General features: G+C 29.2%; 1 long non-coding RNA gene across 1 annotated transcript; it reads right to left on the bottom strand.

Moving 5' to 3' along the window:
* Window positions 1-1,451: 1,451 nt before the first annotated feature.
* LOC118648519 lies at window positions 1,452-22,687 on the bottom strand. Its single transcript, XR_004965318.1, has 3 exons — window positions 21,676-22,687; window positions 8,867-8,869; window positions 1,452-1,462 (listed from the first exon to the last, which is right to left on the bottom strand). It is a non-coding gene; the product is annotated as an uncharacterized LOC118648519 (long non-coding RNA).
* Window positions 22,688-22,982: the final 295 nt, after the last annotated feature.

Genomic DNA, 22,982 nt, shown 5'->3' with positions numbered 1-22,982 from the left:
ACTATTGCAGAACTATTGAAAAATGTTATGTACTCGTCTGAACTCACTATAAAATGGTAGTACTCTTGTAGTGCGGTGCCAGCCGTCTAATGAACAAATTACCTAAAAAATGCTTAAAGACCGGAACTGTCGACGAAACCTGCCAAAAGCTTTGGAACTATTGCAGAACTATTGAGAAATGCTATGTACTCGTCTGAAACTCGCTATAAATTGTAGTTTACTTTTGTAGTGCGGTGCCAGAGGTCTACTAAAAAATTGTTTTAAAAATACTTAAAGACCGGAACTGTCGACGAAACCTGCCAAAAGCTTTGGAACTATTGCAGAACTATTGAGAAATGCTATGTACTCGTCTGAAACTCGCTATAAAATGTAGGTTACTCTTGTAGTGCGGTGCCAGCCGTCTAATAAAAAAATTTTTAAAAATGCTTAAAGACTGGAACTGTCGACGAAACCTGCAAAAAGCTTTGAAACTATTGCAGAACTATTGAAAAATGTACTTGTCTGGAACTCGCTATAAAATGGTAGTTTACTCTTGTAGTACGGTGCCAGCGATCTACTAAAAAATTGTTTAAAAATACTTAAAGACCGGAACTGTCGACGAAACCTGCAAAAAGCTTTGGAACTATTGCAGAACTATTAAAATATGCTATGTACTTGTCTGGAACTCGCTATAAAATTGTAGTTTACTCTTGTAGTGCGGTGCCAGCCGTCTAATAAAAAAATTCTTTAAAAATGCTTAAAGACCGAAACTGTCGACGAAACCTACAAAAAACTTTGTCACTATTGCAGAACTATTAAAATATGTACTTGTCTGGAACTCGCTATAAAATTGTAATTTATTCTTGTAGTGCGGTGCCAGCCGTCTAATTAAAAAATTCTTAAAAATGCTCAAAGACCGGAACTGTCGACGAAACCTACAGAAAGCTTTGTCACTATTGCAGAACTATTAAAATATGTTATGTATTCGTCTGGATCTCGCTATAAAATGGTAATTTACTCTTGTAGTGCGTGTGTTAGCCGTCTAATAAAAAAATTGTTTAAAAATGCTTAAAAACCGGAACTGTCGACGAAATCTGCAAAAAGCTTTGGACCTATTGCAGAACTATTAAAACATGCTATGTACTCTTCTGAAATTCGCTATAAAATGGTAGTTTACTCTTGTAGTGCGGTGCCAGCGGTCTACTAAAAAATTGTTTTAAAATACTTAAAGACCGGAAGTGTCGACAAAACCTGCAAAAAGCTTTGAAACTATTGCAGAACTATTAAAATATGCTATGTACTCGTCTGGCACTCGCTATAAAATGGTAGTTTACTCTTGTAGTGCGGTGCCAGCCGTCTAATAAAAAATTGCTTAAAAATGCTTAAAGACCGGAACTGTCGACGAAATCTACAAAAGCTTTGACATTATTGCAGAACTTTAGAAAATGTCATAAAGTTGACTGAAACTCGCCAAACAGTGGTACTTTACTCTTGTGGTGCAATGCCAACAGCCAAATTAAAAAACTGTTTAAATATATTTAATGTACAGAACTATTGCTAAAATCTATCAGGAACTTTAGAACTATTACGGGTGCAAGTAGAACTGCTGTTAAAATGTTCAATTTTCATTAATGAGGTGCCACTGGAAGTTAGCACCTCATTTTTTTAAATTGTATTTTTTTAAATATTTTATGTATTCGTATGGAACTCGCTATAAAATGGTAATTTACTCTTGTAGTGCGGTGCCAGCCGTCTAATAAAAAATTGCTTAAAAATGCTTAAAAACCGGACTGTCGACGAAACCTACAGAAAGCTTTGTCACTATTGCAGAACTATTAAAATATGTTATGTATTCGTCTGGATCTCGCTATAAAATGGTAATTTACTCTTGTAGTGCGGTGTTAGCCGTCTAATAAAAAAATTGTTAAAAATGCTTAAAAACCGGAACTGTCGACGAAATCTGCAAAAAGCTTTGGACCTATTGCAGAACTATTAAAACATGCTATGTACTCTTCTGAAATTCGCTATAAAATGGTAGTTTACTCTTGTAGTGCGGTGCCAGCGGTCTACTAAAAAATTGTTTAAAAATACTTAAAGACCGGAACTGTCGACGAAACCTGCAAAAAGCTTTGGAACTATTGCAGAACTATTGAAAATGCTATGTACTCGTCTGGCACTCGCTATAAAATGGTAGTTTACTCTTGTAGTGCGGTGCCAGCCGTCTAATAAAAAAATTGCTTAAAAATGCTCTAATAGACCGGAACTGTTCGACGGAAATCTACAAAAGCTTTGACATTATTGCAGGAACTTTTAGAAAATGTCATAAATGTTGATGCTGAAAACTCGCCAAACAGTGGACTGTACTCTTGTGGGGCAATGCCACATCCGAAATTAAAACTGTTTGAAATATATTTTAATGTACAGAACTATTGCTAAAATCTATCAGGAACTTTAGAACTATACGGTGTGCAAGTAGAACTGCTGTTAAAATGTTTCAATTTTGCATTAATGAGGTGCCACTGGACGTTAGCACCTCATTTTTTTAAATTTTATTTTTTTAAATATTTTTGAGGTATTCGTATGGAACTCGCTATAAAAATGGTATTTACCTTGTAGGCGGTGCCAGCCTGTCTAATACAAAAATTGCTTAAAATGCTTAAAAACCTTATATGTCGACGAAACTTGCAAATAGCTTCGGAACTATTACAGAATTATTGAAAAATGCTATGTACTCGTCTGGAACTCGCTATAAAATGGTAGTTTACTCTTGTAGTGCGGTGCCAGCCGTCTAATAAAAAAATTGTTTAAATGCTTAAGACCGGAACTGTCGACGAAACATATAAAAAGCTTTGAAACTATTGCGGAACTGTTAGAAAATGCCATAAAGTTAGTTGAAACTCGCCAAAAGTGGATACCTTACTCTTGTAGTGCAATGCCAACAGCCAAATTAAAAACTGTTTAAATATATTTAATGTACAGAACTATTGCTGAAATCTATCAGGAACTCTAGAACTATTACGGGTGCCAGTACTATATTGTTACTCCATCGCTGTTAGAAGGATAGAGAAGAGACGTTTGAACCCCACGACAGTAACACATATTATCAAGTAATTTTTAATTATCTTAATTATCTTTTTTGCCAATACATTAAATATAATTATAATCTTTTTTTATTTGTATTAATTAAAAAATAATATATTCGTTATGTAAAATGTATATTTTTAATTGCAGGTACGTTTCAACTGAATACCATATCTAATTGTATATAATTGTATGTGGCGCCATAATAATGCTGTGTAGTAGTGCATTTTGTATATAATTATATATAGCATTATATACAACTATATAGTCATATATAGCCATATATATTAATGTGGCTAATCTGGGTCCATATATAATCAGATATAGCACCATATCTAATTTTATATAATTGTATGTGACGCCAGATATAATGCTATGTGAGCATCCTATATATTAATTATATATAGCATTATATATGGCGCCATATACAATTAGATATGCAGACTTGCCCGCTAGTTAGAGCGCGGCGCCGTCGATAGGCGGCGTACTCTCTCAGGAGCAAAGTCAGTCCGATCGGCTACATAAAGATCACTCGTAGCGTGGTTAAGGCAAGCAAAAATTTAGCTTCTTGTTCCTGTTCTGATGTGGAAGAGGACTGCCACTATTTTTATGATTTACTCATTAGAAATATCTATATATGGTTATTTATATATAAATATTTATATATCTGTATATGGTTACATACAATCTGATTGTATATAATGTTAATTATATATAATCATATATGATTATATATAATTATATGTGGTTGTATATAATTATATATGGTATGTGGTTATATATGTTTATATATGGTTACATACAATCGTATTACGATTGTATAATGCCATTTTTTTATATGATTGTATATAATGTCATTTGAAGATCTGAAGAAAATAATGTTATTGAACTTTTACGAGAAAGAAATCTTGATATCTCAAAATTGAGTGTACCAATTTATTTGGATTGGTTGCAATTGAAAACTCACATTAATATTATCTCATGAAAAAATAATTTAGATATAATTATATATAATTATTTTTTCTCGGAAAGATTCATATATAGACTCAGTTGTTCTTATTCTTTCATATATGAAACTATATATGACTTTATAGGATTATATATATATCTATATATGATTACTCAACTTCAATAGATACAATCAGATATGACCTGATATTATTATATATAATCATATAAAGCATTTGCATTTCTTCAGATATAAGCCGGCAAGAACAATGGAGTCCATATATAAAAATATATATAAATTATATAATTATATAAGTGCCCATAAATAATTTATATATAATTATATATGCTGGTATATATAAATCATATATAATTACATATAATTATATATAACGTCATATATAATTATATCTAAATTATGTTTTCCTGAAATAATATTAATGTGAGTTTTCAATTGCAACCAATCCAATTAAATCGGTACACTCAATTTTGAGATATCAAGATTTCTTTCTCGTAAATTCATTATTTACATTATACATAATAATTTTGTTTTAGTAAAATGAAATTGTATGTAGGCACATTGTAAAGCCTCTTGAATGGCAAACTGGATTTACATGTGTGTATATTACATATGAATCTGATCTGAAGAAAATAATGTTATTGAACTTTTACGAGAAAGAAATCTTGATATCTCAAAATTGAATGTACCGATTTAATTGGATTGATTGCAATTAAAAACTCACATTAATATTATCTTATGAAGAAATAATTTAGATATAATTATATATGACGTATTTAAATATATTTGATTGATTTTATTGATCTTTCGACTGATTTGTGAATGTATATGTACTTAACGTTTTTTTTTTACTTTTATAAGGTTTTGATAGAATTTATCTTCTTTTTGTAAAATCAAGTGATAGTGTTCCTTACATAATTTTATTTAAATTGATTTATTTATTATACATTATTCATTTTTTAATTATAAACATATGTAGATGTACATAACATTATTAATATTTATATTGAATATACATGTATACGGCAATCATATTTGTTAATGCACATATGTATAAATTCTAATAACAATATTAGTAAAAACACAATATAAACACAACAAATAACATTAATATAAATAAAATTATATATGTATATACATATATACAGGGTGACAGCTAACTGGCAGCCAATCTGTAATAGATAGATATATATAGATATACTAATAGATAGATGTATAGATATACTAATATAGAAATAAACATAAATATATATATATATATATTTACGTTTATTTGTATATTAATATATCTATTAGTATATTTGTATACATCTATCTATTAGTATATCTATATATATATATATACATATATCTATCTATTACAGATTGGCTGCCGGTTAGCTGTCACCCTGTATATATGCATATACATATATAATTTTAATTATATTAATGTTATTTGTTGTGTTTATATTGTGTTTTACTAATATTGTTATTAAAATTTATACATATGTGCATTAACAAATATGATTGCCGTATAGTCATGTATATTCAATATAAATATTAATAATGTTACGTACATCTACATATGTTTATAATTAAAAAATGAATAATGTATAATAAATAAATCAATTTAAATAAAATTATGTAAGGAACAAACTATCACTTGATTTTTACAAAAAGAAGATAAATTCTACCAAAATATAACCAAAATATATTTTTACCTTATAAAAGTAAAAAAGAAACGTCAAGTACATACACATTCAAAAATCAGTACAAGATCAATAAAATTAATCAAATATATTTAAAAAACTTCGAAAAATCCTCCAAAGAATAAAATTTATTCGAAAATTATTTAAGAAATGAAAATGTTTACCAATTATAAATATTGAAACAAAAACTTAACATGTTCGAGTAGCATTAATTATATTCTTGTATACTTATCAATATCAATAACATAATATTTATACCTTCTTTTTTCTTATCTTATTTTAATCCCGATCCTTATCTTGTTTCCCGTTTCTTTCTCTCTTTCTCTCTTTTTTTCGTACCACACAATTTTTTTTTCTTAATTTTATATTCTCAACTGCGAGGTTATTTAATTCGCCATACAATATTTTTAGCAGTAATGCCTGTAATTGTCAACTATATATTTAAACTTATTATAATAAGAACTTAATTAATATACATACATTTACATAACAATATATCAATTTTTTAATCAATACAAATAAAAAAATTATAATTATATTTAATGTATTGGCAAAAAAAATAATTAAGATAATTAAGAATTACTTGATAAATACGTGTTTCTGTCGTGGCGTCCAACGTCTCTTCCTTACCCTTCTAACAGCGATGGTGATACAAAAATGGTTATATCATAATATTATTATATTAAATTAAATATGTCATAATATATTGTATTAAATTTCAACTTACTTTGTTAAGCATCAGTTAAACGTATCTGCAATTCAAAACAAATACTCTCTGCTATTTTATAATCTTCCAGTCTAAGTAATTTTTTCCCGGTATTTTTCTTGCTTCTTTTTGTGTCTTTCCGTCTCTCGTTAAACAGTCAAACTGTCAAAAACTGTCAACTATATAAACTGTCAAACTTCACACACGAACGAAGCGAGTCAAGCGCGAGACAGCCAATCGCGATCGGAATAAAGAGGCAACAATGCAATCGCGATTAGCAGGCAACTTTAGGGTTACATGGCTATTTTATAAGAGGACTAGAACATGCACGCGCTTCGCGCGCGCCAACTGTTATTTTTTTATTTGTTATTACACCCTGCATAAAATTACTATTGCATATAACATATATACAACTCGTTTATTTCTTAAACATTTCGGCCTTTGAAAAAAGGTTACATAGCTTAATTACATAATAACATAGGACTCTTAATGACTATTTACGCTTTTCTTTGTCATTTCTCGTCTTTAATACATTTTTCATCCATTTTGTACCTATATCTACCTCTGATAACATTTTCCTAACAGAGAAATTTTGTCTTCGCAATTCTGTAAATTCTTCTAATATTGGTTCTAAAGTCTCTACTTTTAAATTGTATAGCCTACACTTTTTCCTTTTTCCAATATCTATTCCCTAATGCCTCGTTTCCGCACTTAAATCTCGCTATCATAGACTAACTCCCTACTCTTATTTTACCCCACTAAAATATACAAAAGCTTCTCATCTATTTTTATTTCTTTGTACACTCTATTATATTTTGCCCATATTATTTTTTCATATCTTCCTTGTTTTTGTTCGTCTCTGTTTATCTTTCTAACCCTTCCAGTGAGAAATAACCATCAAATCGACATCAATTTGATTTGATCAATGCAATTTATATCAATTCTCCCTTAATTTGATATCAATTTGATGGGTTATTTTTCTAACTAAGTTATGTATATACATAAAGTTTTTTCATAGAATTCCTGATAAGTTTCAGAAATAGTTCCGTTGATTTATTTAAAAAAAATTGATATTTGAAAATATGAGGTGCTATTTTCCCCTGGCACCTCATTAATAAAAATTGAACGTTTTAACAGCAGTTATACTTGCACCCGTAATAGTTCTAGAGTTTTTGATAGATTTTAACAATAGTTCTGTATTCTACATTAAATATATTTAAACAATTTTTTAATTATACGGCTGGCACCGCACTAAAAAAGTAAACTACCATTTTATAGCGAGTTCCAGACGATTACATAGCATTTTTCAATAGTTCAGCAATAGTTCCAAAGCTTTTTGCAGGTTTCGTCGACAATTCCGGTCTTTAAGCATGTTTAAACAATTTTTTTATTAGACGGTTGGCACCGCACTACAAGAGTAAACTACTATTTTATAGCAAATTCCAGACGAGTACATAGCATTTTTCAATAGTTCTGCAATAGTTCTAAAGCTTTTTGTAGATTTTGTCGACAGTTCCGGTCTTTAAACATTTTTAAACAATTTTTTATTTGATCCTGTCTCGCACTATCAGATATGAATACTTACGCTATGGTATTTAAACTTCAGCCAATTTTATGGTATCTGATAGGTATGTGTTAGTAATGTAATTGACATTTTTTAAATTTTAGAGTTGGGTTAGTTAATCTAATTTTTAACTAAGTTAATGAAATTTAATTGATTATGAAATGAATTCTATTATGTTAAAAGTTACGTAAATAAATACTAATTCTATTAAATTTACGTTAAGATTAATTTGTTTCTAGTTAAAGTAAAAGTTAATTTTGAGAAACTTTTTTATATTAAATTAAAAAGTCATATGATTTGTTTAAGTTAAATTACCAACATAATTACAATATTATTTGTCAAATATATTTAATTTTAATATAATATTTTATTTGTAAATCAACTTACAATGTCGCTCTATTGTTAACCAGTAATTCATGACATGTATAAATACTTATCCTTAGAGGTTTAGAAAGAGGTTACTTATAAATACCATTGTTTGTCAAACGAACTGTCGATAAAACCTACAAAAAGCTTTGAAACTATTGCAGAAATATATTGGAGAATGCTGTGTGGTTGTCTGGAACTCGCTATAAAATTGTAGTTTACTCTTGTAGTGCGGTGCCAGCCGTCTAATAAACAAATCGCCTAAAAATGCTAAAAACCGGAACTGTCGACAAAACCTGCATAAAGATTTGGAACTATTGCAAAACTATTAAAAAATGCCATGTACTCGTCTGGAACTTGCTATAAAATGGTAGTTTACTCTTGTAGTGGAGTGCCAGCAGTCTAATAAAAAAAATTATTTAAAATACTTAAAGATCGAAAATGTCGACGAAACCTACAAAAAGCTTTGTCACTATTGCAGAACTATTGAAAAATGTTATGTACTCGTCTGGAACTCACTATAAAATGGTAGTTTACTCCTGTAGTGCGGTGCCAGCCGTCTAATAAACAAATTGCCTAAAAATGCTTAAAGACCGGAACTGTCGACGAAACCTGCAAAAAGCTTTGGAACTATTGCAGAACTATTGAGAAATGCTATGTACTCGTCTGAAACTCGCTATAAAATTGTAGTTTACTTTTGTAGTGCGGTGCCAGCCGTCTAATAAAAAAATTTTTTTTAAATACTTAAAGACCGGAACTGTCGACGAAACCTGCAAAAAGCTTTGGAACTATTGCAGAACTATTAGAAATTGCTAGTACTCGTCGGAAACTCGCTATAAAATGGTAGTTTACTCTTGTAGTGCGGTGCCAGCGTCCTACTAAAAAATGTTTAAAAAATACTTAAAGACGAAACTGTCGACGACCTACAAAAAACCCTATGCAAACATTAAAGCTATGTCTTTCGGAACGCTATAAATGGATTACTCTTTAGTACGGTGCAGCCGCTAATAAAGATTGTTAAAATGCTAAAACCGTCGTCGACGAAACCTCAAAAGCTTGTTATGCGACAAAAAATGCTTGTACCGTGTATAAAAGTCTTTACTCTTGTAGTACGGTGCCAGCCGTCTAATAAAGAAAATTGCTTAAAAATGCTTAAAGACCGGAACTGTCGACGAACTGCTAAAAAAGCTTTGGAACTATTTGCAGGAACTATTATAAAAATTTTATGCTATGTACTCGTCTGGAACTCGCTATAAAATGTGTAGTTTACATCTTTGTAGGTGCGTTGCCAGCCGTCTAATAAGAGAAATTGGCTTAAAAATGCTTAAAGACCGGAAACTGTCGACGAAACCTGCAAAAAGCTTTGAAACTATTGCAGAAACTATTGAAAAATGCTATGTACTTGTCTGGAACTCGCTATAAAATTGTAGTTTACTCTTGTAGTGCGGTGCCAGCCGTCTAATAAAAAAATTCTTTAAAAATGCTTAAAGACCGAAACTGTCGACGAAACCTACAAAAAACTTTGTCACTATTGCAGAACTATTAAAATATGTACTTGTCTGGAACTCGCTATAAAATTGTAATTTATTCTTGTAGTGCGGTGCCAGCCGGCTAATTAAAAAATTCTTAAAAATGCTCAAAGACCGGAACTGTCGACGAAACCTACAGAAAGCTTTGTCACTATTGCAGAACTATTAAAATATGTTATGTATTCGTCTGGACCTCGCTATAAAATGGTAATTTACTCTTGTAGTGCGGTGTTAGCCGTCTAATAAAAAAATTGTTTAAAAATACTTAAAGACCGGAAGTGTCGACAAAACCTGCAAAAAGCTTTGTCACTATTGCAGAACTATTAAAATATGTTATGTACTCGTCTGGCACTCGCTATAAAATGGTAGTTTACTCTTGTAGTGCGGTGCCAGCCGTCTAATAAAAAAATTGCTTAAAAATGCTTAAAGACCGGAACTGTCGACGAAATCTACAAAAGCTTTGACATTATTGCAGAACTTTTAGAAAATGTCATAAAGTTGACTGAAACTCGCCAAACAGTGGTACTTTACTCTTGTGGTGCAATGCCAACAGCCAAATTAAAAAACTGTTTAAATATATTTAATGTACAGAACTATTGCTAAAATCTATCAGGAACTTTAGAACTATTACGGGTGCAAGTAGAACTGCTGTTAAAATGTTCAATTTTCATTAATGAGGTGCCACTGGAAGTTAGCACCTCATTTTTTTAAATTTTATTTTTTTAAATATTTTATGTATTCGTATGGAACTCGCTATAAAATGGTAATTTACTCTTGTAGTGCGGTGCCAGCCGTCTAATAAAAAAATTGCTTAAAAATGCTTAAAAACCTGATATGTCGACGAAACTTGCAAATAGCTTCGGAACTATTACAGAATTATTGAAAAATGCTATGTACTCGTCTGGAACTCGCTATAAAATGGTAGTTTACTCTTGTAGTGCGGTGCCAGCCGTCTAATAAAAAAATTGTTTAAAAATGCTTAAAGACCGGAACTGTCGACGAAACATATAAAAAGCTTTGAAACTATTGCGGAACTGTTAGAAAATGCCATAAAGTTAGTTGAAACTCGCCAAAAAGTGGTACCTTACTCTTGTAGTGCAATGCCAACAGCCAAATTAAAAAACTGTTTAAATATATTTAATGTACAGAACTATTGCTGAAATCTATCAGGAACTCTAGAACTATTACGGGTGCCAGTACTATATTGTTACTCCATCGCTGTTAGAAGGATAGAGAAGAGACGTTGAACCCCACGACAGTAACACATATTTATCAAGTAATTTTTAATTATCTTAATTATCTTTTTTGCCAATACATTAAATATAATTATAATTCTTTTTTTTATTTGTATTAATTAAAAAATTAATATATTGTTATGTAAAATGTATATTTTTAATTGCAGGTACGTTTAACTGAATACCATATCTAATTGTATATAATTGTATGTGGCGCCATATATAATGCTGTGTTAGTAGTGCATTTTGTATATAATTATATATAGCATTATATACAACTATATAGTCATATATAGCCATATATATTAATGTGTCTAATCTGGGTCCATATATAATCAGATATAGCACCATATCTAATTTTATATAATTGTATGTGACGCCAGATATAATGCTATGTGAGCATCCTATATATAATTATATATAGCATTATACATGGCGCCATATACAATTAGATATGCAGACTTGCCCGCTAGTTAGAGCGCGGCGCCGTCGATAGGCGGCGTACTCTCTCAGGAGCAAAGTGCAGTCGATCGGCTACATAAAGATCACTCGTAGCGTGGTTAAGGCAAGCAAAAATTAGCTTCTTGTTCCTGTCTGATGTGGAAGAGGACTGCCACTATTTTTATGATTTACTCATTAGAAATATCTATATATGGTTATTTATATATAAATATTTATATATCTGTATATGGTTACATACAATCTGATTGTATATAATGTTAATTATATATAATCATATATGATTATATATAATTATATGTGGTTGTATATAATTATATATGGCTATGTGGTTATATATGTTTATATATGGTTACATACAATCGTATACGATTGTATAATGCCATTTTTTTATATGATTGTATATAATGTCATTTGAAGATCTGAAGAAAATAATGTTATTGAACTTTTACGAGAAAGAAATCTTGATATCTCAAAATTGAGTGTACCAATTTATTTGGATTGGTTGCAATTGAAAACTCACATTAATATTATCTCATGAAAAAATAATTTAGATATAATTATATATAATTATTTTTTCTCGGAAAGATTCATATATAGACTCAGTTGTTCTTATTCTTTCATATATGAAACTATATATGACTTTATAGGATTATATATATATATCTATATATGATTACTCAACTTCAATAGGTACAATCAGATATGACCTGATATTATTATATATAATCATATAAAGCATTTGCATTTCTTCAGATATAAGCCGGCAAGAACAATGGAGTCCATATATAAAAATATATATAAATATATATAAATTATATATAAATTATATATAGTGCCCATAAATAATTTATATATAATTATATATGCTGGTATATATAAATCATATATAATTACATATAATTATATATAACGTCATATATAATTATATCTAAATTATGTTTTCCTGAAATAATATTAATGTGAGTTTTCAATTGCAACCAATCCAATTAAATCGGTACACTCAATTTTGAGATATCAAGATTTCTTTCTCGTAAATTCATTATTTACATTATACATAATAATTTTGTTTTAGTAAAATGAAATTGTATGTAGGCACATTGTAAAGCCTCTTGAATGGCAAACTGGATTTACATGTGTGTATATTACATATGAATCTGATCTGAAGAAAATAATGTTATTGAACTTTTACGAGAAAGAAATCTTGATATCTCAAAATTGAATGTACCGATTTAATTGGATTGATTGCAATTAAAAACTCACATTAATATTATCTTATGAAGAAATAATTTAGATATAATTATATATGACGTATTTAAATATATTTGATTGATTTTATTGATCTTTCGACTGATTTGTGAATGTATATGTACTTAACGTTTTTTTTTTTTACTTTTATAAGGTTTTGATAGAATTTATCTTCTTTTTGTAAAAATTAAGTGATAGTGTTCCTTACATAATTTTATTTAAATTGATTTATTTATTATACATTATTCATTTTTTAATTATAAACATATGTAGATGTACATAACATTATTAATATTTATATTGAATATACATGTATACGGCAATCATATTTGTTAATGCACATATGTATAAATTCTAATAACAATATTAGTAAAAACACAATATAAACACAACAAATAACATTAATATAAATAAAATTATATATGTATATACATATATACAGGGTGACAGCTAACTGGCAGCCAATCTGTAATAGATAGATATATATAGATATACTAATAGATAGATGTATAGATATACTAATATAGAAATAAACATAAATATATATATATATATTTACGTTTATTTGTATATTAATATATCTATTAGTATATTTGTATACATCTATCTATTAGTATATCTATATATATATATATATATATATATACATATATCTATCTATTACAGATTGGCTGCCGGTTAGCTGTCACCCTGTATATATGCATATACATATATAATTTTAATTATATTAATGTTATTTGTTGTGTTTATATTGTGTTTTACTAATATTGTTATTAAAATTTATACATATGTGCATTAACAAATATGATTGCCGTATAGTCATGTATATTCAATATAAATATTAATAATGTTACGTACATCTACATATGTTTATAATTAAAAAATGAATAATGTATAATAAATAAATCAATTTAAATAAAATTATGTAAGGAACAAACTATCACTTGATTTTTACAAAAAGAAGATAAATTCTACCAAAATATAACCAAAATATATTTTTACCTTATAAAAGTAAAAAAGAAACGTCAAGTACATACACATTCAAAAATCAGTACAAGATCAATAAAATTAATCAAATATATTTAAAAAACTTCGAAAAATCCTCCAAAGAATAAAAATTTATTCGAAAATTATTTAAGAAATGAAAATGTTTACCAATTATAAATATTGAAACAAAAACTTAACATGTTCGAGTAGCATTAATTATATTCTTGTATACTTATCAATATCAATAACATAATATTTATACCTTCTTTTTTCTTATCTTATTTTAATCCTGATCCTTATCTTGTTTCCCGTTTCTTTCTCTCTTTCTCTCTTTTTTTCGTACCACACAATTTTTTTTTCTTAATTTTATATTCTCAACTGCGAGGTTATTTAATTCGCCATACAATATTTTTAGCAGTAATGCCTGTAATTGTCAACTATATATTTAAACTTATTATAATAAGAACTTAATTAATATACATACATTTACATAACAATATATCAATTTTTTAATCAATACAAATAAAAAAATTATAATTATATTTAATGTATTGGCAAAAAAAATAATTAAGATAATTAAGAATTACTTGATAAATACGTGTTTCTGTCGTGGCGTCCAACGTCTCTTCCTTACCCTTCTAACAGCGATGGTGATACAAAAATGGTTATATCATAATATTATTATATTAAATTAAATATGTCATAATATATTGTATTAAATTTCAACTTACTTTGTTAAGCATCAGTTAAACGTATCTGCAATTCAAAACAAATACTCTCTGCTATTTTATAATCTTCCAGTCTAAGTAATTTTTTCCCGGTATTTTTCTTGCTTCTTTTTGTGTCTTTCCGTCTCTCGTTAAACAGTCAAACTGTCAAAAACTGTCAACTATATAAACTGTCAAACTTCACACACGAACGAAGCGAGTCAAGCGCGAGACAGCCAATCGCGATCGGAATAAAGAGGCAACAATGCAATCGCGATTAGCAGGCAACTTTAGGGTTACATGGCTATTTTATAAGAGGATTATATAAATGACTTTTTTGTAAAAACAGCTATGCATTTTTTTATATCATTACCTGATTTTGTATTTGTTTTTCTTTCTTCTTTCTTTTCCTTTCTCTCTCTTTATTTCTCTCTGTATTTATCTCTGAAAAACTTAGTATTGTGTAATAAATATTATGTCATAAATAATTATGTTTTTCATATAATAATATTAAAAGATAAGTATGTATTTCTGCATATCATTACCTGGATTTATATTTCTTTTCTTCTTTCCTTTCCCGTCCCTCTCTCCTTCTCTCTCTCGCTCTCTATTTATCAATCTATTTCCATCTTTTCTTGTCTATTTTTCGATTACAAATATATAATCCTAGAATTTACACACATACACACACACACACACATATGTTATATAATTGTTACGAAATAGTTTAATATCATAATTGGATTATATAAATTACAACTTACTTTATCGACTCTTTTCACTAAATTTGACAGCTGTCACAATTCAATCGCAATGACAGCTACTCTCGACTAAACTGTCAAACCACGACTCTCGCACACGAAGCGAGTCAAGCCAATCGCGATTGGAATAAAGAGGCAACAATGCAATCGCGATTAGCAGGCAACTTTAGGGTTACATGGCTATTTTATAAGAGGACTAGAACATGCGCGCGCTTCGCGCGCGCCAAATGTTATTTTTTATTTGTTATTACCCTGCATAAAATTACTATTGCATATAACATATATACAATTCGTTTATTTCTTAAACATTTCGGCCTTTGAAAAAAGGTTACATAGCTTAATTACATAATAACATAGGATTCTTAATGACTATTTATGCTTTTCTTTGTCATTTCTTGTGTTTAATACATTTTTCATCCATTTTGTACCTATATTTACCTCTGATAACATTTTCCTAACAGAGAAATTTTGTCTTCGCAATTCTGTAAATTTTTCTAATAAGTGTACTAAAGTCTCTACTTTTAAATTGTATAGCCTACACTTTTTCTTTTTTTCAATATCTATTCCCTGATGCCTTGATTCCGCACTTAAATCTCGCTATCATTGACTGACTCCCTACTCTTATACCCCACTAAAATATACAAAGACTTCTCATCTATTTTTATTTCTTTGTATACTCTATTATATTTTGCTCATATTATTTTTTCATATCTTTCTTGTTTTTGTTTGTATCTGTTTATCTTTCTAACTCTTCCAGTGAGAAATAACCATCAAATCGACATCAATTTGATTTAATAAATGCAATTTATATCAATTTTCCCTTAATTTGATATCAATTTGACATCACTGAGTTATTTTTCACTGAGAGGCCTTCATTTGCGCACAGTACAATTGGACACGTTGCAATTGTCCACTGTGCTATTAGACACGAAATATTACACATCGTTCAATTGCGCACAGTTTGTTTGGACACAGTTCAATTGGACACAGTTCGATTGGACACCGTTTGATTGGACACAGTTTGATTGGACACAGTTCGATTGCGCACCGTTCAATTGTGCACCGTTCAGTGGCACACCGTTCAATTGCGCACATGTCAATTGCACACCGTCCAATCGCACACCATTTAAGTCGCAAACCCATGTGGTGCAGTGAATGCTTTACACATACACACACACACACACACACGCCGGGGGGGGATGCAAGGGGAGGCCTTCGGCCCCCCTCCTGCACCCGCCCCGTCCAAGTCGCTAACCTATGCACACATTGCAAACGTAGCCATAACATATGAATATTTAATATGCGTTTGATTGAACTGTGTGCAATTGACATGTGCGCAATTGACATGTGTTCAATTGAACAGTGTGCAATTTAACGGTGTGCAACTGAACGGTGTGTAATTGAACGGTGTGCCATTGAATGGTGTGCCATTGAATGGTGCGCAATTGAATGGTGCGCAATTGAACAGTGCGCAATCAAACGGTGAGCAATCGAACGGTGAGCAATCGAACTGTGTCCAATCAAACTGTGTCCAATCGAACTGTGTCCAATCAAATTGTGTCCAATCGAACTGTGTCCAATCGAACGATGTCCAATCGAACGGTGTCCAAAGGAACTGTGTCCAAAGGAACTGTGTCCAAGGAAACTGTGTCCAAATGAACTGTTTCCAAACAAACTGTGCGCAATTAAACGGTGCGCAATGTTTCGTGTCTAATAGCACGGTGAGCAATTGCAACGTGTCTAATTGTACTGTGCGCCATTGAACCTCTCTCTTTTTCACTGAGTTATGTGTATATACATAAAGTTTTTTCATTATAGTATTCATGTAAAATATTAAATTGTAATTTATTACTTTGAAATGTTGCAAAATTTTAACATTTTAATTTTTTGTTATTATAAAAAATAATTGTTTTTATTTTTCACGACAAATGATCTTATTGCAGATAGTACATCCTCAAAGTCATGTTAATATGGTCATATTGAATAATCCATTCTCAAAATATATTGTTCATCACAGGATGCTAACAAACAATAAATATATTAAAAAATATTACTTTATAAAGTATTAATTCAAATTTATTTTTATTTGTATTTATTTTAAATATATTTATATAAAATTTATTAGTATAATAGCAATTATGTTTTATATTGTAAAATCAATTAAAGACATTCTTATTGAAACATTTCTGTATATACATAATTTTTTATTAATCTATTTTGTCTTTTTTGTCCTAAATCAATTTTCAATGATTTCCAAGATCTAACTCGTGAAAATGCCATATAAAGTTGACCATGATTAAAAATATCTTTTCTTAAATCAATTGCAATTTTGTCAAATGTTTGTCCTTGTGATTTATTTATTGTCATAGCAAAAGCTATTTTAATCGGAAATTGTCTTCTTTTCATCACAAATGAATAAACGTTTTTACAATATAAAGTTATGCGATTTAAAAAAACTATTTCCCCTTTTTTATCACCAGTTAAAATTTCGCATTTTAACAAATTGTTTCTTAACTCTAAAATTAACAATGTTGTTCCATTATATAAACCTTCGCTGATGTTTAGATTTCTAATCAACATGATAACCGGGTATTTTTTTAATCGAAGTTTATGAGGTGGAAGAATCGCTGGATTTAAAGTACTCAAATATTCTGTTAAAATAGTTTTATTAATATCATGAATATCGTTAGTAGTTTCTGTAGTGTCTATACTTGTATACACTCTTTCTGTTGATTCGTCAAGTAAATTTACAACTTGTTTGTTTAGTTCTTCCACATCAACATTTCGTGCAGAAAGTATAGCACGTTTTGCTGTAAGTTTATACTGATGGTGTTTAAATATTTCTTCGTATGTATCTTTTACTATATTTGCGTTCAAATCTGCTACACATCTCAGTAGAACTTCAATATTATTAAATTGATCATTCAAAGTACCATTTCCCAAATCTAATAAAAAATTAGCAAATTCTTGTTCATGTCGTAAAATACGCATATTTTCCGTTAATGAAAAGATTTTGAAATGTTGCCATAATGAGCTAAATTTAATTGACAAATTTACAATTTTAGACCGTGTAACGTTTTGTTGTACTGGCAATAATTGTCTGAAATCCCCACCAAGAATAACAATTTTATCACCAAATTTTAGATTATTTTGCATTAAATCTTGCAAAAGGTGATCCATCACTTCAAGAGCATATCGCGGTGCCATTGGTGCTTCATCCCAAATAAAAACATCTGTTTTCTTCAAACATTCAGCTTCTTTTGATTGAATTTTTATATTCGATGTTGAGTCAGCAAAAAGAGGCATGGGCAAACCTAAAGTTTTATGTGTTGTTTTTCCATTCGGTAGTAACGTTGCAGCGAAACCAGTGAAAGCCATTGTACTAACAACTTTGTTTTGAGACTTGAGTAAATAGTAATATAATATAATGTTGTATAAACAAAAATTTTACCTAAATCTCCCGGTAATGTATAAACCGTCAATGTATAAACATTTTAATTGTTGACCATCAGTTTTTTCTAAAAGAGTTAAAACATAATCAACAATTATTTTTTGGTCATGATTTAACTGACTGTATTGTTGTTGACCAAGTAAGACTTCTTTTTCCAATTGTTTGGCATGTTCTTTTTCATATTCAATCGTTATTTGTTCCATTTCTGGAAATTGTGAAAGTTCCCAATTTTCTTTGCAAAGTAATTGACCAATTTGAATATAAGCCTTTCTTATCCCAGTGACTCGTTCAAATTGTCGTATATAATCTTCTGACATTGCAACTTGAAATTCATCCCACAATTCTTTTGAATGCCCTGGTTGGCAATGTATTAATATTTGAACAAAAAGTAACCTAAGTTGTCTTGGCATCATCCAAATAGAAGCTTCGTTCATTGCACGTTTCCATTCTTCATTATCTTTAATTAAGCCTAAAGCTAAACATGAAGAAGTAAACGTTTGATGTAATTCACCATTGACTGTTTTTAAGTCATTATAGCATGTTGCTCCTTTGACATTCAATAAAAGAATACGTAAATGAAATAATTCGATTTTAGTTGGGCTAACTGAGTACATGCGTCCAATATAGTTAAAATGACATTGACGTTTTTTCCAACGATAAATTTGTTTTCCGTTAAATGTTACCTTTTTAAATACAAAATATAAAGGTATATCTGTATATACATACTGACGTGCATCAACATTTCGTTTATTTTATTTAAAATAATCCATTAACATTGTTATACGATCTAAAGCAGATTGTAAATCTTGTTAATTTGATTTATTAGATATAATAACATTCTGTTCATTTGGCAAATGTACAGATAGACGAATAATAGCATGACTCTTCTCTTGTAATGTTTTACCTATAAACGCCAGTAAGCTTCAACTGGTCCTACATAGCGTGCTTCAATAAAATCTTTGATTTCGTCATGAACAATTTCTACATTATTCACATCTTGTTCTATAACTACAGATGCTGCATCGTGACCTTTGTAAATATATTTGTATAAATACTTTACTGACTTAATACTTGAAACAACTTCAACATTAATATGACAATTAAAAATTTGTGATAATATGGGACAATAAGGAACAAACCGATTATCTACTACAAATTCTTCGGGTTTCTCATACAAAATGCCAGTGTCTCTTCGACGATATTGTGGATAACCATTTTCATCCATAGTTGTTTCCTCGTGAAAGGATTTTGGAAAATATTTTGAACATTTTCCATTTATCATACACCAATCACCATATGGTCCATGAATCATATTCTTCATGACAATTTCATGTAAATTTTTATCAATAGCAGGATCGGGAATTTCAGCAGAAATATATTTATCAACAGTTTCCAAATTAGTAATTTTGCAATTTTGTTTCATAGTTATTAACATATGTATGTGCGGCAAACCGCGTTTCTGAAATTCAATTACATAAACAAATGCTTTTACTTCACCAAAAAATTTCTGTCGAACAATCAAATCTATCAAATTATTTTTTTTATATCAAAAATTCTAGCGCAAATATCAGGTCTATCATTAGGTTGTTGATTTGGAAGCAAATTTTCTTTAATTTCAAGCCAATTTGGATTACAAGTCATTGTAATAAAAATATCTGTTTTACCATATTTGCGAACAATAGTCATCGCATCTTGATAATTTTGCATCATATTTCTAGGTGAACCAATAAATGTAGAAGGAAGTATTATTACACGTCCAATATAAACATTAGTATCAGCCACTTTTTTTCTAAATAGTCAATCAGTCCTTGGTGCTTTTCCACTCTCAAATGTTTTTGATTTTCTTTACACCAATTAATTCTATCTTTTTCTATTTTTACATAGCTATCAACAAGCCATTGTTGAAATAGCCGTTTACCTATTAAAAAAACATTGACATTATTACATACAGCCATTCGGTATTGAACATACATGGATCTAGTTACACGTTTTCCATCCGATTTGTTTAATATTATCATGCCAACCTTGTGTACCATATGGATAATACATTGGATAAATCCAAGGTTCAACGTTTGGATCCATACTAACGTATTTTAAAGTTTTATCACATTTGTTTCTAATTGTAACATAACAATCAGGAATATTTCCATCTGCAGTAGTTGAAAATATTGCAGCAACTTTATTAATTTTTTGAACATTATATCTTCCACGATCAATGCCTGTTTTTTTATTTAAAAATCCTATTTTTAAATTAGGTATATTTAAACCTAAACTTTTTTGATTAAGTACTTCTTCGTGCATCATTTGATATGATTGAGCAAATATATTATTATTACGAATAATGTCATCTAATGTACGCAATAACTCTTCATGAAGATTTGTATTTACATTTAAACGGCATTCTGTAGCTTCGTTAGCGTCAAGAATAAAAAGCTGTCCATAACTTGATTGCTCATTTATAGCAGGATATAATGCAGTATTAATTTGGTAATAAATTTAACCTTGAATTTTGAAACAATAAGGTCCTCGTTTTTATGCATTAAAATTAACCAAATTAGCATTAAAAGATGCAAAAGAAAATGCACCATTGTAACTTCTTAGGTTTTTAAAAAACTCATTAGATTTTTTATGATTTCCCAAAAATAATTGTTGTAGTTCATTAAAAAATGTTGGTAAAGGTTCCAATATAACTTTTCCATGATTACAACTATCTTTGAATGAGTTATCTTTATTGTGAACTTTTTCAGCGTGAAAATGTTTCCCTCTACAATATTCACACTCGACTTCCATTTTTTCTACATAATGTTGACTTAAATTATGATAATCTGTATTTTAAAACCCTTTGTAGTTAGCTCGAAAATTTCTAATTTTTAAATTTGTAGTATTATACGTTTGCAATAATTGTTTATCAGTTTCGAACAAATTATAACTAAAATCAGTGAGTTACACGCAGAATATTTGATCGAAGTATCAAAAAATAATATTTTAACTAAAATGAGTATCTAGAAATTTTCAGCTACTCTGAAAACGCATTTTAAAGTCTATATATTGTGTCTTGATATTTTGTTCAAATATTCTGTTCATAAATGAGGGAAAATAGTCTCAATTTGACCATATTGGTATCTTGTACTAAATTTTTCAAAAAATACCAAACGGCATTTAAAAATAGACGTTTTTAGCTATAATTTGCGCACTTGCTGCTTTTTTAATATTGAAGTATATTCTGGGGAGAGAGGTCTCCATTTACAGAAAACGCCCTATATACACGGTGTCTCGTATAATGTATGCAATACTTAATAGAAAGATAGACGAGATTAAGGTGAACATAAAAATCTACTATAGTTTTTGGATATCTCCAATAATAGCCAAAATAATAATTTTTTAAATTGAACAAATAAGAGCGCACCGAAAGTAGCGCTAAGCCGCTCGAACCGGCAGCCAATGCTTGACACAATGAGCCGTGCTATAGCTAAAGTGGCTCAGAGGCTTGATTCTTGAATTTATTCGCAAGAGAAACGTATGCGCAAATACCCTTTCAAACAGAAAAGTTGCAAGTTTATTGGTTAAAAGCCATATAACAGCTAATAAATTTCTAACTTTTCTATAAGATCAGAATTTGCAAATACGTTTCTTTTGCGAATGAATTCAAGAATCGAGCTCCTGCACTTCTTTCGGTGCGCTCTCATTCGTACAAATTAAAAAATTCGTATCTCGCTTATTATTGGAGATGTCCAAAAACTATAATAGACTTTTATGTTCACCTTTATTTTACTGTTCTTTTAGATTTTATTTTCTTTATAAAAAATAATTTTTCTCATCTTTTTGTGCATATAGGTATTTAGTACACAATATCATGTTTTTTTAGTAAAAAAACAGTTATGTAATCTTTTTATACCAATAGATTCTTTTTATTATTTTGTGCATAATATTATTAACATAAAACTACTTTCTTTATTTTTTAAAATTTTCTTTACTATCTTTTAATTTTCTTTTCTTTATATAATAAATAATTTCCTTCATTATTTTGTGCATAAAAATATTCAGATAAAATAATCAAAAAGTAAATATTTTACAAAATATTTCATAGCTTAGTTTTCTGTATAATAAAAAACATTTTGCAACATACAAATTATAAAATATTTTCTAAAATATTCATTTTTTATCATTTTATTTTTATAATTTATATTATGCACAAAATAAAAAAAAATTAATTAATATAAGAAAACCATATAGCTGTTTTCACAAAAAATTATT

This window comes from Monomorium pharaonis, unplaced genomic scaffold (assembly GCF_013373865.1).
Source record: "Monomorium pharaonis isolate MP-MQ-018 unplaced genomic scaffold, ASM1337386v2 scaffold_487, whole genome shotgun sequence".
NCBI classification, from domain to species: domain Eukaryota; kingdom Metazoa; phylum Arthropoda; class Insecta; order Hymenoptera; family Formicidae; genus Monomorium; species Monomorium pharaonis.
The sequence above is the reverse complement of the archived record's forward strand: the minus strand, read 5'-3'. Positions and strand labels throughout refer to the sequence as shown.